This window comes from Nelumbo nucifera, chromosome 1 (genome assembly GCF_055504915.1).
Source record: "Nelumbo nucifera cultivar China Antique chromosome 1, China Antique-T2T, whole genome shotgun sequence".
NCBI classification, from domain to species: Eukaryota; Viridiplantae; Streptophyta; class Magnoliopsida; order Proteales; family Nelumbonaceae; genus Nelumbo; species Nelumbo nucifera.
The window spans coordinates 189,134,603-189,155,228 of record NC_142649.1 but is presented as its reverse complement, the minus strand read 5'-3'; the positions used below and the strand labels follow the sequence as shown (position 1 = coordinate 189,155,228).

At 35.9% G+C, this 20,626-nt stretch overlaps 2 pseudogenes; both read left to right on the top strand.

Moving 5' to 3' along the window:
• Positions 1-1,151: 1,151 nt before the first annotated feature.
• LOC104596293 (syntaxin-111 pseudogene) lies at positions 1,152-1,841 on the top strand (annotated as a pseudogene).
• A 2,236-nt stretch (positions 1,842-4,077) lies between these two features.
• LOC104596292 (heterodimeric geranylgeranyl pyrophosphate synthase large subunit 1, chloroplastic-like) lies at positions 4,078-13,478 on the top strand (annotated as a pseudogene).
• Positions 13,479-20,626: the final 7,148 nt, after the last annotated feature.

Below are 20,626 nucleotides of genomic sequence, written 5' to 3'. Positions count from 1 at the left end.
ATAAAACTCTGTCGTCCTTTTGCTTGCTAGCCAATCTAATCTTGTTAAGTTTGATGTTATATTAATTAGGGTAAAATACAAAAACCTCCCCTAACGTTTTTTATAATTATAAAAATCTTTCCTATAGTTTTACTTTAGCAAAAACTTCCCCTGAATTTTTAAAAAATTTAACAAAAACCTCCCTTCCAGCTATGACCCAAACGGAAAACGTCCGACCGGTACATTAATTTTGTTCCAAATTCCCATTTTACCCTTTTGCAAATTAGTTTGCATACATTTTTACTGAAATACCCCTGCCGACCTGTTATCCTCTTTACCTCTCCCGTCAAGCTCTTTTATTCTCTGTCCTATCCCTGAATTCTATCGTCTAAAGAGGAGAAAAGCAACATCTCTTTTAATCTTTTATCCAAACCCAAACGGAACACAACTCTTTCCTTTTCTCCCTGAACTTTATTTGCCGATTTCTTCCTCCTCTTTCAATCTTCCAAGAATTTGTAATTTTGTGTTCAGTTATGTTTCTCTTGTTTATTGCCCAATTTGACTTAGAAAAAAATCTATTTATTGAAGCATAAAATTTTAATGTATTTTGGAGGTATGAACCTGTTGAATGATATAGAATATTTTTCTTATAAAAAATCTTCAAACCAGCAGCTGTTTGTGCTAATGGGATGTTGTTTTCAGCACAGAATTAACTAATGTTCACCATTCATTGGCCTGGCTGCCTGGCATTGACAGCTCCAAGGTGATGCAAGATACTTATGGTGGGGAACAAGATGATATTGATCATCCGTATGAGGTTCCTATAGCCAACCATCCACCATTACCAGTCAAGGAAGCTAATGGGAACGAGGGCTCATTTCCATGAATTTTTTGTACACGGGTTTCCAAATCATAAAGTACACAGTGTGTTGTATATTTTCAGCCCCAGAATTTTCTATATATAGGTTTCCAAATCATTCATCTATATAAATGCATTATTGTAAGTCATTTGTATATAGATTTCACTTCTAGGAAGGAAATTATTTTCAAAATTGGGTCCTTTAAATCAAAAAACATCTCATATAGCCATAATCTACTCTTGCAGCTGAAGCTTTCTTCTTCCAAAGTTCTGTGATTCCACGTTTCAACTGAGATAGAGAAAACAGAGCAAGATGAATGATTTGATAACAAAACCCTTCCTCAACTATGTGGATCTGAAGAAAGAAGCCATGAAAGATCTGGAAGTTGGCAACGTCGACCTAGAGATGGTAGTGACGGAGATGCAAAATCAAATAGATCATAGGAGGCCGAGATGGTGAAAGAGATTAGTTTCATTAGAGACATCCTTGGCTGACTGCAGCAAGCCAACGAAGAGAGCAAGTGCCTCCATAAGCCGGAGGCCCTAAAATCCCTGCACACACGAACCAATGCCGATATCGTGATCGTGCTTAAAAGGTAAGAAGCATAAAGTCTCAACTCGAGGATATGGACTGCGCCAACGCTGCCAATAGGAGGCTCTTTGGATACCGAGAAGGGACACCGGTGGACCGCACAAGGACTTCGGTCACCATCGGGCTACAGAAGAAGCTCAAGGAGCTGATGAACTTCCAGGAGTTGAGGCAGTGGATGATGGTGGAGTATAAAGAGACGGTGGGTCGTCGATATTTCATGGTAACAGGGGAGTACCCGGAGGAAGAGGTGATGGAGAAGATTATATCAAGTGGGGCAGGAATGGGAGAGGAGGAGCTACTGTAAAGGGCAGTGCAAGAGCACAGGAGGGGAATGTTCTTGAGACGGTGTTGGAGATACAAGACAGGCATGGTGCGGTGGAGGAGACTGAGGGCAAATATGGTACTTTATAAATTAACTAAATGACGCTTCAGGGTAATTTTGTAAATGTCAATGTTTTCTGTTTGGTTACTGACGGAAGGGAGATATAGAAATAGAGAACTAATGAAGTGTGGCATTTTATATTAATGCAATAAAAGTTTTGATATCACATGACACGTTAACATCATAGGTAGGGGAACAAATGGATCGAATCATGATCCAATCCCATTCTATTTGGTTGAATTTGGATCACCCCTTGTTGGATCTTTGGATTGGATCGGATCGGATTGGATTCAGATTAACTCTCTATCTAATAAGATCCGATCCGATTGTTATATATTTATAAATATATATATATATATATATATATATATGTATATATATGTGCTATTTATTTATTCATAAATATATTGTTTATATTATATTTTTATAAATTTGTTATATTATTTATTTTTTATAAAAAGCATGTATATATATGATAAAAATAAATAAAAAATACTTGTATTTTTTATTTTTTCTTTATTTAAATTGGTATAGTTTATTTTTTTCTTTCAATAATTTGTTATTTTTTAAAGAAAACAATTTGGATCAAATCAGATCCAAAGATCCGATAGGATTCAAATTCAGATTGAATTCTATCAGATCCGATCGGATCAGATCCAACATGAAACATGCCCTGATTCAAATCCAATCCCATCCATTTGCATCCCTAATCATAGGCAGTGTTTTAAATATTTTAAAATGTGATTCTCTTTTCAGGTAAATAATTAAATATAATGGGATTTGATGCTTGTTTATCCCCAACTATGATCTTGTCGTTGCATCACGTGTTTCCTAATCTTTGCTAATTATGGAACTTCTATTATTGAGCTTAGCCGGATATGTTTATCTTGTTCATCAAATATTTGGGATCCTTCACTGTTTAAAGTTCTTAAATAAAAATTAGAATCTCCGACCAACAAAACAAGTTTCAAACACCCTACCAACTTGATTTGACACCACACATTATCTCATTATGAAACTAGAACCCATCATAAAAATGGGACCTGCCGTTTCATATTGGAACGTAAATAATGATATTGGTATAGTGTTGGAACGTATTTTGTTGGAAGGTGATATGGATTCCCTAAATAATGCATAATTATTGCCAAGAATATATGTTTCATGTGGATAAACAAACTTGCTTTCTGCTTAATTAATAATTAAGATCATGGTTAGTTGGTAAGGTCTATGGCTGGTTGTGGCAGAGACTTGGGATTGAATATCTCTTGAATCAGGGTGAGGGGGTTTGGATTTGGGGGATGGACGGGCTACCCCTGTTGTGTAACTCCATGGAATAGAAAAGAAATTAATAAGCAAATAAAGCTCTTCTAGTATCATGTCTTTCCGATAGCATAGATTTTTCCTATAAAATAAAGGGAAAATTCCTTATAGGTATCCTGTACTTTAGGCCGAGCGCTAATTTAATACCCGAACTTTAAAACGTGACAATCTAGTACCTGAACTTTTATTTTGCGACAATCTAGTACCTACCATTAATGAACTGTTAGTTATGTATATCATGTGACCTTAGACTTTTGAAAATGTCAAAATTACCCTTAGACATTTTCATCATCTTCTTTCTTAAGAAAATGAAACAGAGCCCAAGCTCTCTGTACGCAGTTGAGGGACGGCTCAGATATACTACCAGTACCACCCTCCATCCAACTACGACGACGGAAACGTCCGTTACCAGCTCCCCAGTCACCCTCACAACAGTACCGCCGGTAGCAACAACAGGAAGCGAGTGAGTCGCTAAAAACAGTCAACACTTGTGCGTTCTTCCTACAATACTAGACGGCCGTAGGATTCGAAGAACATCTGTATTGATTTGAGCTTTCGCTAATCACTACCTTTATTTTGGTTTAGACTTCAGACTTTCGGAGTTGGGCTTGGCCGCTTTTAGCCGGCCCTGAGTCCCTTGACGTTGTCGAGTCCAAAGTCTATATTTGTTACAGCTCACTTACTCTTGAGAGTTGAACTTGAGACTCTTATGGCTTATCTCATAGGAATAGGATAATAGATAATACCAACAACTCTGTAGTTGGATGGGTCAGTTAGAAAACCATTTTCTATAAACCTGGTTTTTCAGTACAATACATTGCCAGATATAAAAACGGTTCTTAGTTGGACTTTAGCTATTTTCCACTCGCCATAACCTAAAAAAAATATTGGAATTTTGTCGGCAATTCTCCTCTGTTTGGAAGCTACCATCTTGATGGTCCAAGCATGCCATTGAACCACTCAGGCTCGGTATTCCATTTTGAGGAATACATGGCCACAAAGGCTGAAAGAGTGAACAAGGCTCTGGATGAGGTTGTTCCTCTGAGACATCCACTCAAGATACATGAGGCCATGAGGTATTCATTGCTAGCCGGCGAGAAGCGCATCCGCCCCATCCTGTGCATCACATCCTATAAGTTAGTGGGAGGGATGAGTGCAAGATTTTAAGTTCATTCAATTGACAAACTTGAAACAAATCAGATTCAAATATGCATACCTATTTGCATTCCACTCCGAGATTCGGCCATTGTTGTTGAATGCTTGTGATGTGCTTCTTTCTTTATCAGCTCTTTGAGTTCACTGGTCTCTTTGGATCTTGTGGCCAACAGTGATGGGTCCAGAACCACTATGTGGTTTTTATAACCCCCATCTAGAGGTGACTAGGACTCTTAACAATTCTTATCACTGATTAAGATTACTTCCCCATCAAACTAATCTCAATCCAATCCTACCACACTTAGAATCCCACTCCAAATAGGAGTTTATCTCTAACTTACAAAACACTCTCATAGACCCATATGTATCAACTGTCAACTCAATAAACATTTTTTTTTTTAAATTAACAAATACTAACAATCTCCCACTATTTGTCACAGTTTAGAAAAAGGAAAAGTTTTGAAACAAAACATTCCTAGGGTTGAAACAACTTTTTTTTTGAAATCGAGTGGCCACTCATAAAGAAAAAAACCAAAAACAAAATATGTGTTATGAGAGTGCAAGATCAAATCAGTCTTGTTTTCAATATCCTTACAAATGCCCAAACAGGAGAGACCTACGCTATTATGCAGTAGTGACTCATTTCCATGGTCAAAGCATCTATAAGTATACCTTCCACATGCCAAAACAAAAATGGGAATGGTGGTTTGGGAAGCCATCAAAGGCATCTCCAAATATGTCACTAAACTTCATGTGTCAATTAGTTAATCAGACACATGTCACTTGGATGTCAAACCATGTGGTCAAAAATGCTATTTTCAGCAACCATTTCATCCACTGAGGGCTTAATAGGTGATGTCCAGTCACCATGAATTCCCAAGCCATTAAATTTACATGAACAATTAAACTCCCATGTGGGAAATCAAATGTGCACATATATATTGCTAAACAAATTATAAAATATCAAATGAGTCAGCATCATTAATGAACATTAAATGATATCAATGTCAAAACAAAACAAGATGAACATAATACTCCCACTAATCAAAATAATTCACTAGCATCTATTACACCCATATTGGATACATGACATTGGAAGGGTTTGATAGGTAAACCCTTAGTTAAAGGGTCAGCTAGCATGTCTTCAATGGACTTGTAAGAGACTGCTAATTCCTTTTCAACAACATTTTTTCTAACATAATGATATTGGACCTTTATGTGCTTTGATCTTGCATGATGACGTGCCTCTTTAGTCAAATGTATGGCAGTAGTGTTATCACAATAAATCTGAAGAGGTCTATGAATGGAATCCACCACAATCAAATCAATGATGAAAGTCTTAAACCAAGAAGCATGCCTTGCAGCTTCACAACATGAGACATATCCAGCTTCCATTGTGGAGAGAGATGTAGATTCTTGCTTATGACTTCTCCAAGAAATAGCACCACTGGTAAGAGTGAAAATATATCCGGAAGTGAACACTTGAATATCAAGATCACCTTTAAAATTTGAGTCAGCATATTCCAAAATTTCCAATTGGTCTACTTGGCTGAAAACTAACATGAAGTGTTTAGTTCTTTGCAAGTATCTTAAAACCTTTTTAGCAGCCTTCCAATGATCCATTCTAGGATTATGTTGAAGCCTACCAAGCAAACCAGTAGCAAAGCAAATATCCGAATGGGTGCAATTCATGATATACATGATACTACCAACAACAAAGGCATATGGAATGTTTTCCATTTCTTTGCGTTCTAAATCATTCTGCGGACATTGCTCCTTATGCAGTTTGTCTCCTTTTACAATAGGAGATTCACCAGATTTACAATTTGCCATCCCAAACCTCTCTAGCACTTTCTTTATATACCCTTGTGATAATCCCAACATTCTCATACGTCTATTACACCGAATTTCAATAACCAAAACATATGAAGCTTCTCCAAGATCCTTCATGTCAAAGGACCTAAACAAAAAGGTCTTAGTATCAAGTAACAATGCTAGATCATTAGAAGCTAAGAGGATATCATCCACGTATAGAATTAAAAATATAATGATACTCCCACTGGTCTTGGTGTAAATGCAATTGTCGGAAGTGTTCTCTTTAAATCCGAACTCAGGGATAATGCCATGAAATTTACGATACCACTATCTAGAAACTTGCTTGAGTCTATACAATAATTTGTTCAACTTGCATACCTGCCTTTCATGTCCTTTGGCTACAAATCCCTCAGGTTGGTCCATGTAAATAATTTCATCTAAATCACCATTTAAAAAAGTTGTTTTTACATCCATTTGATGTAATTCATAATCAAAATGTGCCACAAGAGCTAATAATATTCTAAGAGAGTCCTTTCTTGAGACAAGAGAAAAAGTCTCATCATAATCAATACCCTTCTTTTGAGTATAGCCCTTGGCTACGAGTCTTGCTTTATGTTTCTCAATTTGACCACTTGAGCCTCACTTAATCTTAAAAACCCACTTGCAACCAATGGACTTTGCACCTACAGGGAGGTCAACCAATTCCCATACAGATTTTTGTTCCATGGATCACATTTCTTCTTGCATTGCCATTATCCAATCGATTGAGTTTTTATGAGTCAAGGCTTTAGAGAAACTATTTGGGTCTGCAACATCATCAATATATGAGCCAGATAAATACACAAGAAAATCATTTGATATGGTAGACCTCACTCTTTGAAAGCACTGAGGTTCTTCTCTAGAAATTACAGGAGGATTAATAGATTCAACAGATAAAGGTATGAACTTTGAGAGTTCTTCGAATTCTACTTGTCCTCTCCCTTGTGATGTAGAAGTCTCCTCTAAAAATTCCACATCTCTAGACTCAAAAATTGCATTGCTTAGGTTAGACGATTCAATCAATCGATAACCCCTAGATCATTCAGGGTACCCTACGAACACACAATTGTCCCTACTAGTAGTTTTAGGTAAATCAGGTTTGTTAATCTTAGCCACTGTTTTGCAGCCCCAAACATGAAGATGATTTAGGCTGGGTTTCTTACCAGTCCAAAGTTCGAATGGAGTTTTCAATGCTGCTTTGGTGAGTACTCGATTCAATATGTAGGCAACCATTTTGAGTGCTTCTACCCAAAAGGATTCAGATAAGGTTGATTCAGCAATCATACTACGCACCATATCCATTAATGTCCTATTTCTCCTTTATGCAACTCCATTTTGTTGCGGAGTTCTTAATATTGTGGTTTGATGAACAATTCCATGATCTTGAAAAAAAGCATCAAAACTATCATATTCTCCTCCCCTATCAGATCTTATTGCCTTGATTTGCTTCCCTAGTTGCTTTTCAACTTCAGCTTTATAAATTTTGAACATTTCTAATGCATCATACTTGTGTTCATCAAGTATATGTACCCAAATCTTGAGTAATCATCCACCTCGTGCAACATGCCTAAAAGGGCCATATACATCAGAGTGAATCAGTTCTAAAAGAGAGTTTGACCTAGTACCCTTAGGAAAGGGTTCTCTTGTCATTTTTCCTTTCAAATAGTCCATGCAAACATTAAGGTCACTGAAATCTAGCGCAGGCAAGATATTATCTTTGACAAGTCATTCCAATCTCTCCCTAGAAATGTGCCCTAACCTTTTATGCCATAATAGGGAAGAATTATCACATTGCATTTTTCTTTTACCATTTTCATTTATCAACATAACATAATTTCTAGCAAGGAAAAATGCATTGGACCTATTCAAATTTAGTAGATATAATCCATTATGAAGAACACCTGAACCAATAATGTCTGCATCATGTAAGATTGACAAAGTACCAGAAGCAAAATGAAAGGAATATCCAATTGTATCTAACCTAGAAATGGAAAGAAGATTACTCTTCATAGCGGGTACAAATAAAGTATCCAATAAATCTAGAACATATCCAGTATCTAAGACTAATCTAAAGGTTCCTATGCTAGTTGCCTTTACTTTATGTGCATCTCTTGTATATATTAGTATCTCCTCTCCATCATCAATTCTTCTTAGATTCTGGAACCCCTGTACACAATTAGCAACATGAACCGTACAACCAGAGTCAACAACCCAGACATCAGATGGGGTGTTTAAAAAATTTACTTCAGAGGTTACATAAGAAATACCTTGTTTCTTTTTCTTCTGTTTCAACTTTTGACAATCGCTTATGAAATGTCCAGGCATTTTGCAATAGTAACATATAACCTTAGCCACAATGGTGGCTAGCTCAATGGCAGTCGGATTCAGTTCAGGTTGTTTGGTGGGTGACACCTTTTTACCCTTCTTATATTTATTCTTTTCATCATTGTCCTTCTTTGGACCTTTCTTGAAGGGTTTCTTTTTAGGACCCAAGGAGGTGAAATGAGCAGATTCTATTTTCTGTATTTTCTGCCTTTCTTCTTCTAGAGCACATTGATTTATCATCTCATTGACAGTCCATTTTGTTGCACTTGTATTAAAGTTCACTACAAAGGTCTCAAAGGATTTTGGTAATTTTGACATGACAGTATACACTAAAAATTCATCACTTAATTTCATCTTCAAATCTCTAAGTTGGTGAACAATTCCTAACATCTTAGAGATGAACTCTCTAACATTCATTCTAAGCTCTAAACTAATATTGAAGAATTGTGCGAACAAGTTCATTGTGAGGGCTTTGGTCGATCCAGCAAACTATGCCTCTATGTTGTCAAGTGGTGTATATGGTTCTAAGTGCCTTAGAAGCATTGGGAGCAAGCTCAGATGGCTCAAGTTGGGTGAGACAAAAGTCTATTTCTTGGATTCCTAAATAGGATTCCAATTGGCCTCTCCATCTCTTATAATTATTATTGGTGAGAAGCTCAATAGGGTAAGGCCAATTAGGTCTAACAAAGGTGTTCACATCAACTGCAATTTTAAACCATCAAACTAATCGTTATTTAAAAAAAAAAAAACTAAGCAATCATGATGTCAAGGAGTATATTTATATCTAAAGTCCATACATCTTGCATCACATACAATAGGGTAAAGGGATGAGAGATCCATCATATGGACAGCCGAACCTTGCAAGAAGGTTGGGCAAAAATTCAAAAATTTCTCTGTATCCCATGTGGCAATCACATTCCCTGTTTTAGAAAACTACATTTTCAAGGATCAATCTTGAACCTAAACCAGATTAGATCTGAAACCAAAAGGTAGGAGAGGGATGTACCTGATACGGAGTAACAGTAACTCCCAATGAAGGTGTTCACACCCAAGGAAAACGCCAAAGACTGCTCCCACTGAAGATAACACAGCATAGGGTGGAGTAGAATCAGCAGGTGGTTCTTCAGCAAGAACCGAACTCTTCAGCAAGAATTCGATGGAGGGTGAGTGAGCACGACTTCAGATTAGTTTTTCACCAAAAACTGATATCAAGAACGCTTCTTGATCGCTCCTACAAGTGAAGATCGAACTGGCTATGGCGACAGCAATAGAGGGAGGCAAGAGCAGAAGATGGCGTCAGTCTAATTGGAGTTGTCCTCTCTCTTGAATCTGTAATATGATTGTATGCAGTAGGGTTTGCCCTCCTCCTCTATTTATAGCCTTAAAGAGAGCTTCTCCTAATCCCATTAGGAGTTTCCTAATCCAAATCTTATTTGGATCTGGACCCTCTTTAAGAGATAAGGATAAACCCTTATCTTATCTACAGATAAAGATCAACCCTCCTAATCTTATTAGGAGTTTCCTAGTCCAAATCTTTATTTAGATCTAGACTCTCTGAGTGGATAGGGATAACTCTCTATCCTATCTGCTGATCTAAATCCTAGAACCACCCCTCTTTAAATAATCATATTATACTAGTTCGAATTGGGATTTAGGCCCATTAAGTCCATATGCTCACATAACCTCCAAACTATTGCCCAATTGGGTATCCTTGTATGGCGTGGGACCCAAACATTGATCTACACATCAGTCACATGGGTTTAGCCTATCCTCTGTTACAAGGCCTGGCCGAATTCACTGTAGGAAACAGTGAACCCCTAAGCCCATCACCATGGGCTCTTAATGGGCCCAACACTTACACTAAGTGGTCCTTGGGTCAAGCTACCTTATAAAAACCCAAGGACTGTGGTCAGATGCAAGATTAGCCCATTAGGTATTATCCTCAATGGTCTTACACTTAACCTCTCAGCACATAATGATCAAACACTGCCCGACAAGAGATGACCTCTCCCTCGGCTGCAAGGAACAGTGCTGCACTCTCTACTCACATGAATCTTGAGAATTAAAACATTTTGAAACCGTAATATATATATGTGTATCTCTATATAAATATATTTTGCAAAACAAATTTCAATGATTGAAATCGGCTACCGGCAGCTTTGGTTTCCATCAGAGAGAGTGCATCCCCGATCATTCACTTTGTCCGACAAAGGGGCTGATCCTGTCACTATGTTCACCCACTCAGATGAATTCTCGGACTGTCCCAACATACCCAGGTTTTGACCCCCTCTAAGGATTTCCCTGATTGGCTTATCAAAGACAGTCCAATCCGACACCTAGTGTAGTATTATAATTGAGTCTAGGGGTCAGGTGTAACATTCCAGTTTTGCCCATCTATCTCCAAGGTCCAGGGCAATACTGGAATTCTGGTCTGGTTCAGGGTTTCAAGAAAACCCACGCTGCATGTACCTCAGGTCTCACCCTAGCAGCTGAAACAAGCCACCCCGACCAACTTGGCGGCACATCAGTATCAGCCTTGGCAAGATAAATCTATCCAACGACTGTGAAGATTCTAAATTAACATGAGTCTCATATGTATCCAGTTTAAGGGTATTACACAGAAACACACCACAATAACATGAATCAAATAGGTACTTTATTCATTTACAATAAATTTTCATAATGTACATCATTCTGATTGGAGCTAAGGGCATACACTGTCTAATATAGGGAATGTCTAATGACTAGCATGGAGACAGTATATCACCGTAGATGTTTAGGACTCATCTACCCCCTCTTTTGGGTTGAGATAAATAGCCACATCATCATTCTCAATGAATAAACATTGCTCAAACAAAGCAAGTTCCATATATGAATGTATATGATCTCCTCTTACTCCTTTGGGATTAAGAAGTTCACTTACACACCATATACTTTCCTCCCTTATCTCATTCCATCTTTATCATAATGCTAAGTGTCACCTTTGGACTACTATAATAAGGTTAAAGAAAGAATGGCAATCACAACCTATCTCAAGGTTCTTAAAATAACAAATAAAGGATTGAACTCTTGGTTATCATTTTATAAATTTTAAGCACTTTGGTACCATCTATTTACTAAATGTCCCCAAGTTTCAATCAATGATGCAGTCTAAATGTATACCTTGCATTTAAGCATATAAAACAGAAATATATTACCAACGAACGCATCAAATAATTAATCTTAATAAGGAAATAAAATTCAATACAAACAAAAGGGAATAAAATATAGAACAAATAATATTTCAAATAAACCAATAGGAATGGAGATAGAGTTAGTTGGGTCTAAATCGTTGAACAGGTTAACAAGATGGAAAACAAGTTTTGATTTGATATAGTTCTCTTATAATATTTGAACAAGCTAACAAAATCCAAGGGTGTTACTGAGAACATATCCTTTAGAAATTATTTTTGAACTTCTGAATACTTAAACCTAATCCAAGGGTAAAAAGAAGTAATTGATGGTGATGAGTTAAAATATCGCCTTTCCCTTTTTTATTTTAAACCCTTTTCTTTGATGGAAAAAAACCCCTTTATGCCAAGTCAAAATAAACAAATAGCAGCCAGCAATCATTAATTATTTGATGGGGAAAGACCCTTTATACCAAGTAAAATAAACACATAGTTAAAGAAAATTAGCAGCTGCAATCATTGATTAATACCCATTAGTTATTATAAGGGTCAAGGAAGAATAGCCGATTGAAAAACCTAATCGGCTGTAATATAGCTCTTCCAATTATAATCCCAAAGTGAGAAAACCGACGAGTGTTTAAACAACCCAAGACGTTAAAGCAATTGGATTTTGGAGATGAATCAGATGGAGACATCCAAACAATTACCCAAAACTTTTTCAAGACGAATCAATCGGAAACGAATAGTCAAATCTAATAAAGACGATTCAGACATATCAACTAGAGACAAATTGAAATTTTGTTAATAACTAACATTTAACCAAATTTCGGCCAAGTCGTTCATCAAATGATGAACTTAGCTCTGATACCAATTGCAAGATTTTAAGCTCATTCCACTATGAGATCCGGCCTTTGTTGTTGAATGTTTGTGTTGTGTTTCTTTCTTTATCAGCTCTTTGAGTTTATTGGTCTCTCTGGATCTTGAGGCCGATAGTGATGGGTCCAGAACCACTATGTGGTTTTTTTAACCCCCATCCAGAGGCGACTAGGACTCTAACAATTCTTATCATTGATTGAGATTAGTTTCCCATCAAACTAATCTCAATCCAATCCTACCATACTTAGAATCCCACTCCAAATAGGAGTTTTATCTCCAACTTACAAAACACTCTCATAGACCTATATGTATCAACTGTCAATCCAATAAATATTTTTTTTTTAAATTGACAAATACTAACAGAGTCGTTGGCTCTTCCCGTGGCGTGTGCAGTTGAGATGATTCATACCATGTCACTCATACACGATGACCTCCCTTGCATGGACAATGATGATCTGAAACGAGGCAAGCCCACCAACCATAAGGATTTTGGGGAAGCCATAGCTGTTCTGGCCGGGGATGCACTGCTTTCCCTTGCCTTTGAACATGTCGCAGCTAGGACCATCAATGTGTCGCCGGAGCTTGTCATCCAGGTAGTGGCCTAGCTAGGTGCAGCAATTGGGTCTGATGGACTTGTGGCAGGCCAAATTGTTGACATTGCCTATGAGGAACAACAAGTAGTGGATCTAAAGGAATTGGAGTACATTCATATCCCACAAGTTTGCAAAGCTGCTTGAAGCTTTGACCATCTGTGGAATGATCATGGACGGAGGAAGCATGGCCGAGATGGAGAGGGTGAGAAGGTATGCTAGGTGCACTGGTTTGCTGTTTCAGGTGGTGGATGATATTCTGAACATTACAAAGGTTTGCCAAGTATTCTCATCTGTCATTCGAAGTCTCAACCATCCACTATTAACAGCTCCTACTGTTGGGACAACGATAGCCATGGCAGCATTCTTAGACTAGCAAATTAGAGGGGTGGAGAGGAGGAAAGAGTGAGGAGATACGAGAGATGAATAAGCGGCACTGCCGGTCTGGTTTTACAGGATGGTTGAAAAAGAAAATTAGATGACACTTAAAGGGTATTTTTGTCTTTTTGCATGCCACTTAGCGGCTAATTAGTGCCAGGTGCTAGATTGTCGCAAAATGAAAATTCGGGTACTAGATTGTCACGTTTTAAAGTTCGGGTACTAAATTGGAATTCAGCCTAAAGTACGGGGTACCTATTGGGAATTTTCCCTAAAATAAAAGAAAATGAATGATTTCTTAAAATTTGTTATTGTTTGTTTGCATACAAAATTATTGTGAAAAACAAACAATTTTCAAAAAGTGATTATTAATTATAGGAAAATAGCATTCCTTCTGATTTTCCATCCCTAAGCCATTAAAATCAAATAGATATGTGTATTCTCATTTTTTTTTCTAGGATTGCATGCTTGTTTGGGTGGACTGAAGCAAAGCAGCTTTTGGCATTCAAAGGTGAGCAAAAAGCAGTTAGACCAGCTCAGCTGTGAATCAGTGAAGGACTGTCCGCTTCAGTTCTTTGAATGGTTTTTCTAGAGCGCTTTAATTAAAAGAGTTAAACCAGCTTAGCTGAACCTTCAAATCATCTCCAAATTAAAATGGGCCCTAAATATTACACATTAAAGGGACTCATGGAGTGGGGACAATAAGGGTGCATGTTAAGTCCACACATCGGCATATTTTGCAATTTCCTTCATTATTAAAAATAAATTAAATAGAAATAAAAAAGAATATTCTGTAAAACTTTTGAAAAATCAAACCAAATCCCTCTTTGTTGGTGATGAAATTAGGTTAAAAACACCCAAAGTGCTTGCTTATATATTTTTTATATTCTGTTCACTGGATATCAGTCTGATGGATGGATGTCATGTGCATCACATGAATCCCCATTTCTAAATCAGGGTGTTGATATAAAACAAAGATATGAAAATACATTGAATTCTAAAAGAATTTTTTTTTTCTTTTAACCCCAAAATTTACTCCAAATGGAAAGATAACCACTTCAAAAAATTATTTATGATTTAATGTATATAGCTACCCTACATATGAAGCTAAGTCCAGTATTGACATTAAAAAGTAAGGAATAAGGATGTGTAGTTAAAATTTCACGTGGTTCATTTGATATAACAGTTTGTTCGAAGGGAGGAGAAGGTTTTAGTTTTGCCATCAACTATTCTATTTCAATGAGGAAAGGAAATATGGTGGGACCTGCAAATTATTGTTCGGTGCCGTTTTCTGTTTCCAACATGTCGACACAAACTCCATCATTGTCTGAATTTCGTTGACGTTATTGAGTAGCGTAGATGAATAATTGATTAAACGAATGCGGAAGTTGGAAAGTCGTAATGGAGGAGGGCTACGAAGAGAAAAAGGAGGTTCTGTCATACAGGACGGAATAAATAGCAAGTGCTGTCGCGCTGAAACTTGGCCGCTTGCGATAGAAAAAGCCGAAAAAGAAAATATTTACTTTGTGATACACTTGAAAGATACGTGGACCGTTTCTTCTTTTACCCCCTTTAGGTTATTATCTCTGTTTTTGGACACTGATTACTTTTTCTTTTTGTTTTCTCACGTACTTGTATATTGTTATTGGAGTTGATATCTATCCCCCACAGAATGTGCCTCAAAAACTTTCTATGTCTTTCCTACTTGTCATTGGAAGATGTTACTAATATATGTACTGCCAAACGTTGTTGGAATGCATTCTGTGGGGGACAGATGTGTCACAGCATAGCCTACAGGCACCCAACATAAACATTTAGTATGCATTGGAAACATCTCCCATATCGTTGGGAGATATTCCCAACACACAGTTAAAGATATGAGATATGACTGAAATCAGTGTGGGGAGCAAATCCCAATTCCTGTTTGTTTCATGGTTGTACTGCCTTCTGTCCGGCCTTTCAACTAAATAGCGCTTCTCCCGTATTGTGGGTCTTGAACCTGCAGCTAGGCAGATAATGGTTCAATGATGAAGCATTTTGTCAGACTATAACATCGCTTTTTTGCTTTATGATTTCCTACAATTATTATCTCTGCTACACTTTAATACCCACAAATGCTGGAGTTCACAAAATTTGCAGCGGTGCATTGAGACATTTACAAATTCAATTTGATAAGGGTACAAATACAAATATATAAAGTATAAATATAAGATTTAGAAATATCATATGTTGATAATTAGCCTGTAACCATACATATATCTATACCTGGCAGCAAATTATAATTACTTGAAAAATGTTAATTATGATTGTTTTGCTTTATGGTTGGCTCATATTTTTTAGGCTCCGTTTGGCTTGTGGAAATAGATTTCAATAGCATTGGTCCATCTTTTGTAATATAGGTTTTATACATTTTTATATAATATTTCAAAACTTGCGGTCATGTTTACGATATAGGAAATGTTTGTTTTTAATGCAGGTTATAAAAGTTAAATTTGAAAATATACATTCTTAATTTATTTTTACTTTTAATTACACAGATGTAAAATACATGCACTTAACACTAAAGGGGCGTTCTTTTTTCGGATTTTGAGAGAGGGAAAGTGGATCAATGGGATTTTGGTTCCCATTAACCAAGAATCCCATGTTCTTTTTTCAGATTTATATGCGGACTAGGGCGGCGGCAGTGGGTGGCGGTACTGTGAACAAATGGCAAGAAGAAGATGATGAACAGTATTTTTGCCCTTTATTGATATTATTTTTAAAAAATTAACCTATTTTTGATTTTTTTTTAAATATTACTTTTATTGATATTAAACCCCAAAAATTGCTCTTTTATACTATTATCCCATAAAATAATACAAAACTTAAAAAATTTGGATTGATTCTGATTCTAACTCCAAATGAACTAATTAAACAGGCATGAAAATAAGTAAATATCTAAAAGAAAATTGGACAGTACTGAGTTGATAGCACTAGCTAGGCGAGTAGGCGGTAAGTAACAAGCTAGAAGATCATATGATTCCCCAATCCATGGCTCCGTCTACTAAATATACATATGCAAGAAACACAATCAACAAAATATATAATAAACCCAGCAATCACTACCCAATCACATCACCCGAATCTACTACTACTGACTCAACTCACCCACTTCGCCATTCTTGGCTTTGGGCCCTCACCATTCACCAAGCAACAGGTTTGGCAGCGTGTCACTCGTCAGCCTATGCTTAGTGGATTCATTGATTCATTCCATTATATTTAATAAGGAGTCCTACTGCTTCATTCTCTGTGTTTATTGGCTCTTTGTGTGACCGAAAGGTTTACCACCTTTTTCCATTTCAGAATAACCTCATACGAGACAATAAATATATGGCCACAACCCTACATCGCATTGCCATTCTCCATCACTTTCTAACCAACAGACCCAACATACTTGTCCACCCCATCATTTCACGGCTACTACCAGAGTGGAAAGGTTGTGGAAAAAAAAAAAGTAATTCTTCATGTTACTCTTTTCTTTTTATTTGAGGATTGAACGGCAAATCCAAACACTATACTTTGTTAATTTCCTAGGTTGTCTTTCCCTTTTTGAAGCTAAAATAAGTAAAAAAGATAAAAAAAAAAACAAATTGAAATTAGAACTAACACTAGTAGATTTTCTGTGCTTTTACGTAACTTATAACAGTGGAACTCCTTGATTTCTAACTAGTGGTCATTAGACCTGTTGATGTAATGAAGTTGGATTTGGTCCATTTGGATTTGCTCCTTATAGAGCGCACTTCACACCAAACTCACAGCACATCTCAACCCTGTAATTGAGAATATATATTCCCATGAGTGATAAAATCAAGTATGAAAGATGTTCTCAATACATGCTGAAAACATTGTGAGATTGGACCTCACTTCTTCAGGTGGGTCAGTACATATATGGTGATGAACATGACAAATTAATGACAGGGAGAGCTCTTGTGTGGTTTAAATTTTGAGTAAGTTACTATTAGACCACCTTCTATATTTCACAAATTTACTTAAACCTATTCTATAGTTTTCATTTTACTAAACTATCCCCTATAGTCTGTAACCTATTTATTTAATCGACCTTTTATTTATAACCATTTGTTATGTCATCTGAAAAATATTAACATGATCATCTAAACTGAGTACAAAATGTTTAAAGGGCATGAGCCTAGCTATGTGTTGTTGTCATGTTGTGTTGTTTATTTCACAAGTACTTCCAACACTTTTTCATATATAAAAAATATGATCAAATAAATCAAAATAGAAGAGTTGCTCATGTCTTAATAGAGGCAAAAAAAAGATATTTTATTTTTTTCTTTTGATTACATTTATTTGAATGAACGTTAGGTTAAAATTGTCATTTTTCAAATAGAAGGTCAATTTAATTAAATTGATTGTAAATTATAGGAAATGTCTCAATAAAACATAACTATAAGATAATTTTAATAAATTCATAAAAGGGGTATTTAATAAACGACCCTTGAATTTTATGCGCAAAACAAATGAAATAAAATTTGGGATGACCGTATTTGACGTGAGGCCTAGGAAGATATCGACATTTAGCATTCTTATGAAGTAAAGGTGTTGTCATGATCATGCTGTCGAGGATTTCAAATTTTTCTCATGTGGAAAAAAGGATAAAACTATCTTTATCAATGCAATCATAACGTCAAATCAAATACTTGTACGACATAATTATTTATAGTTGGTGATAATTAGACTCGTGGCTCTTTTCATTTTGGGGGTAACATCGCATATCGCATTTGTTGGAGCATGGAAGCAGGAAAAGAAAATTATTGGGGCCAACGATAAACCTACAGACTCATTGGATCAGAAATTGACAACCACTGATAATTGCACCTTACCTAAGAAATTTTTATTTATTTTTTAAAACCCTATTAATGATATATTGCATGCCTTGTATTGTGCCAAATTCTTTCATATATCACTATTCCTAACTGTATAAATATATGAAAATTTGTGAGGGAGGAGAATCTGAAATGTTCCTTTTTTTTTTTGGAAAGGAGAAGGCACAGGAGGAAAAGAAAATTATTGGGTTGAAATATAAAAACAGTTATTATTATTTTATAATTGCTATATTATTGGAAGGAGAATCCAATGCATGTACATCAGATTTAGATATTCTTTAAATCTTAATTGGAATTAAAAACGTAATCCATTTACTAATGGGATGATGGAATTCAAATATTGTTTATGTATATAATATTATTTTTAGTAAAATAATCTTTATAATTAATTTGAATTTGAGATTTTCAATAATTATTGATAATTTATTAATATATAACAAAAATAGAATGATAATAATTACTAATAATTTACTAACCTAGGCCTGTGTTTACTAATTTAGGCCCAAACCAAGCTTAACCTAACATCTTGGATTGGACTTGAGCTTGGGTGTATTGAGCTTTATAGTACAATTTCCAGGTAGAACATATTAATAAAATTGGGTTGGGCCGAGTTTAAAGTACCCAAGGCCTCAACTCAAATCCAACTTGAGTTTGGTTTAGCCTTAAGTTTTTCGGCCTAAATTAACCCAGCTTGACGTTCAAAAACTCAAGTCCAATTTATGCAAAAGCTTGAGTTGAACTAGGTCAGGCTCGAGTTAGCCCCACCCAACCCAAGGTACACCCCTAGCTACTTTTGCCTCAAATTCTTTTAACAAAACTCGTGCATCACAAAGTCCCCCCTGTAGTTAATAGCACTAATTTCAATCTGTAGTTATTAATAGTAGTATTAATTACTAAAAATAGTAATATTTTATGGTATTTTTTAATTATTCACAAAAATAGTTAATATTTATCACTAATATTAATTACTAAAAGCAGTAATATATTTTGGTATTAAATTTTGGAAAATTTTAATAAATTATGGATATAAATAATAGATTTTAAGTGAAGTTTGGTATTTTTTTAATTAATCTTGAAAAGAATTAATTAAATTTGGTAAACTATTAGTAAATTATCGACAATATTAGTAATTAATCCAAAAAATATTACTAAAATGAAAATTATTAATTATTAAAATATAGTAATATTGTTTGGGAATTTTTAGTTAATCACAAAAATAATTAATTTATTTTGGTATGAGTTATAATAAAATAAAATAAAATTTGTAATTATAAACAATAGGTAATACACCATTCAAAGTAAATGAGTTGTAACTGGGTCGGATTAATGAAAACCAAACCATACCCGATCCAATAAACTACATCACTTTAGTTAAATGGATCCAATATATATATATAGATAGATAGAGAGAGAGAGAGAGAGAGAGAGAGATTTTAGGTAAAATATTAAATGGATCCAATATATATATATAGATAGATAGATAGAGAGAGAGAGAGAGAGAGAGAGATTTTAGGTAAAATATATTGAGGTAGCTGATTAGAGTTGGCTTAATATGAGTGGTGGGAAGGGGAGAGGAGGGAGAGTCAAGGAGAATGCTGGGTGGGGGTAATGGAGCAAGGAGAGGCATGGTGACGTGAACCATCTTTCTAGATAGATAGATAGATAGATAGATGTTGTCCACACCACCATGCCTCTCCTTCCTCGGATAAGGAAACAATATAGGCTAAATTATCTCTAACAACTAAGTGGCATCACTATTAGACCTGTTAATGGGCCGAGTAGCCCGACGGGCTGGCCCAGTCTGGTCCGTTATTAAGTCGGGCTTAGTCATAATTTTAGGCCTGTGGGCTCGGGCTTGGGCTTTCTCAAAAAAGCCCAACCTGAGCCCGAGCTCGAATCCGACTTGATACAATATATTAAATAATATATATATATATACAATATTTTTCTTTGTTCTTCTTCTCTTTTTTTCCAAGTAATAGTGAGATGTTTATTATTTTTGAGTTTTGAAGGTTTTTAATATAAATAAAACACTTTTTTATTGAATAAAAAAAGAAAAAATTTCTGTTTTCAAATTTTTGGCTGGGCTCGGGCTTCGGGCTTTATATGAGGGTCGGGCTAGGGCTCAAGACTTAGGCCTGATGGTCGGGCTAGGCTCGGGCTTGGGCCCGAGTGTATTTTGTTGATACATATACAAAGCCCGGCTCGAACCGGCCCATGAACAGGTCTAATCACTATCCCCCACTTTCTCCTAAATTAT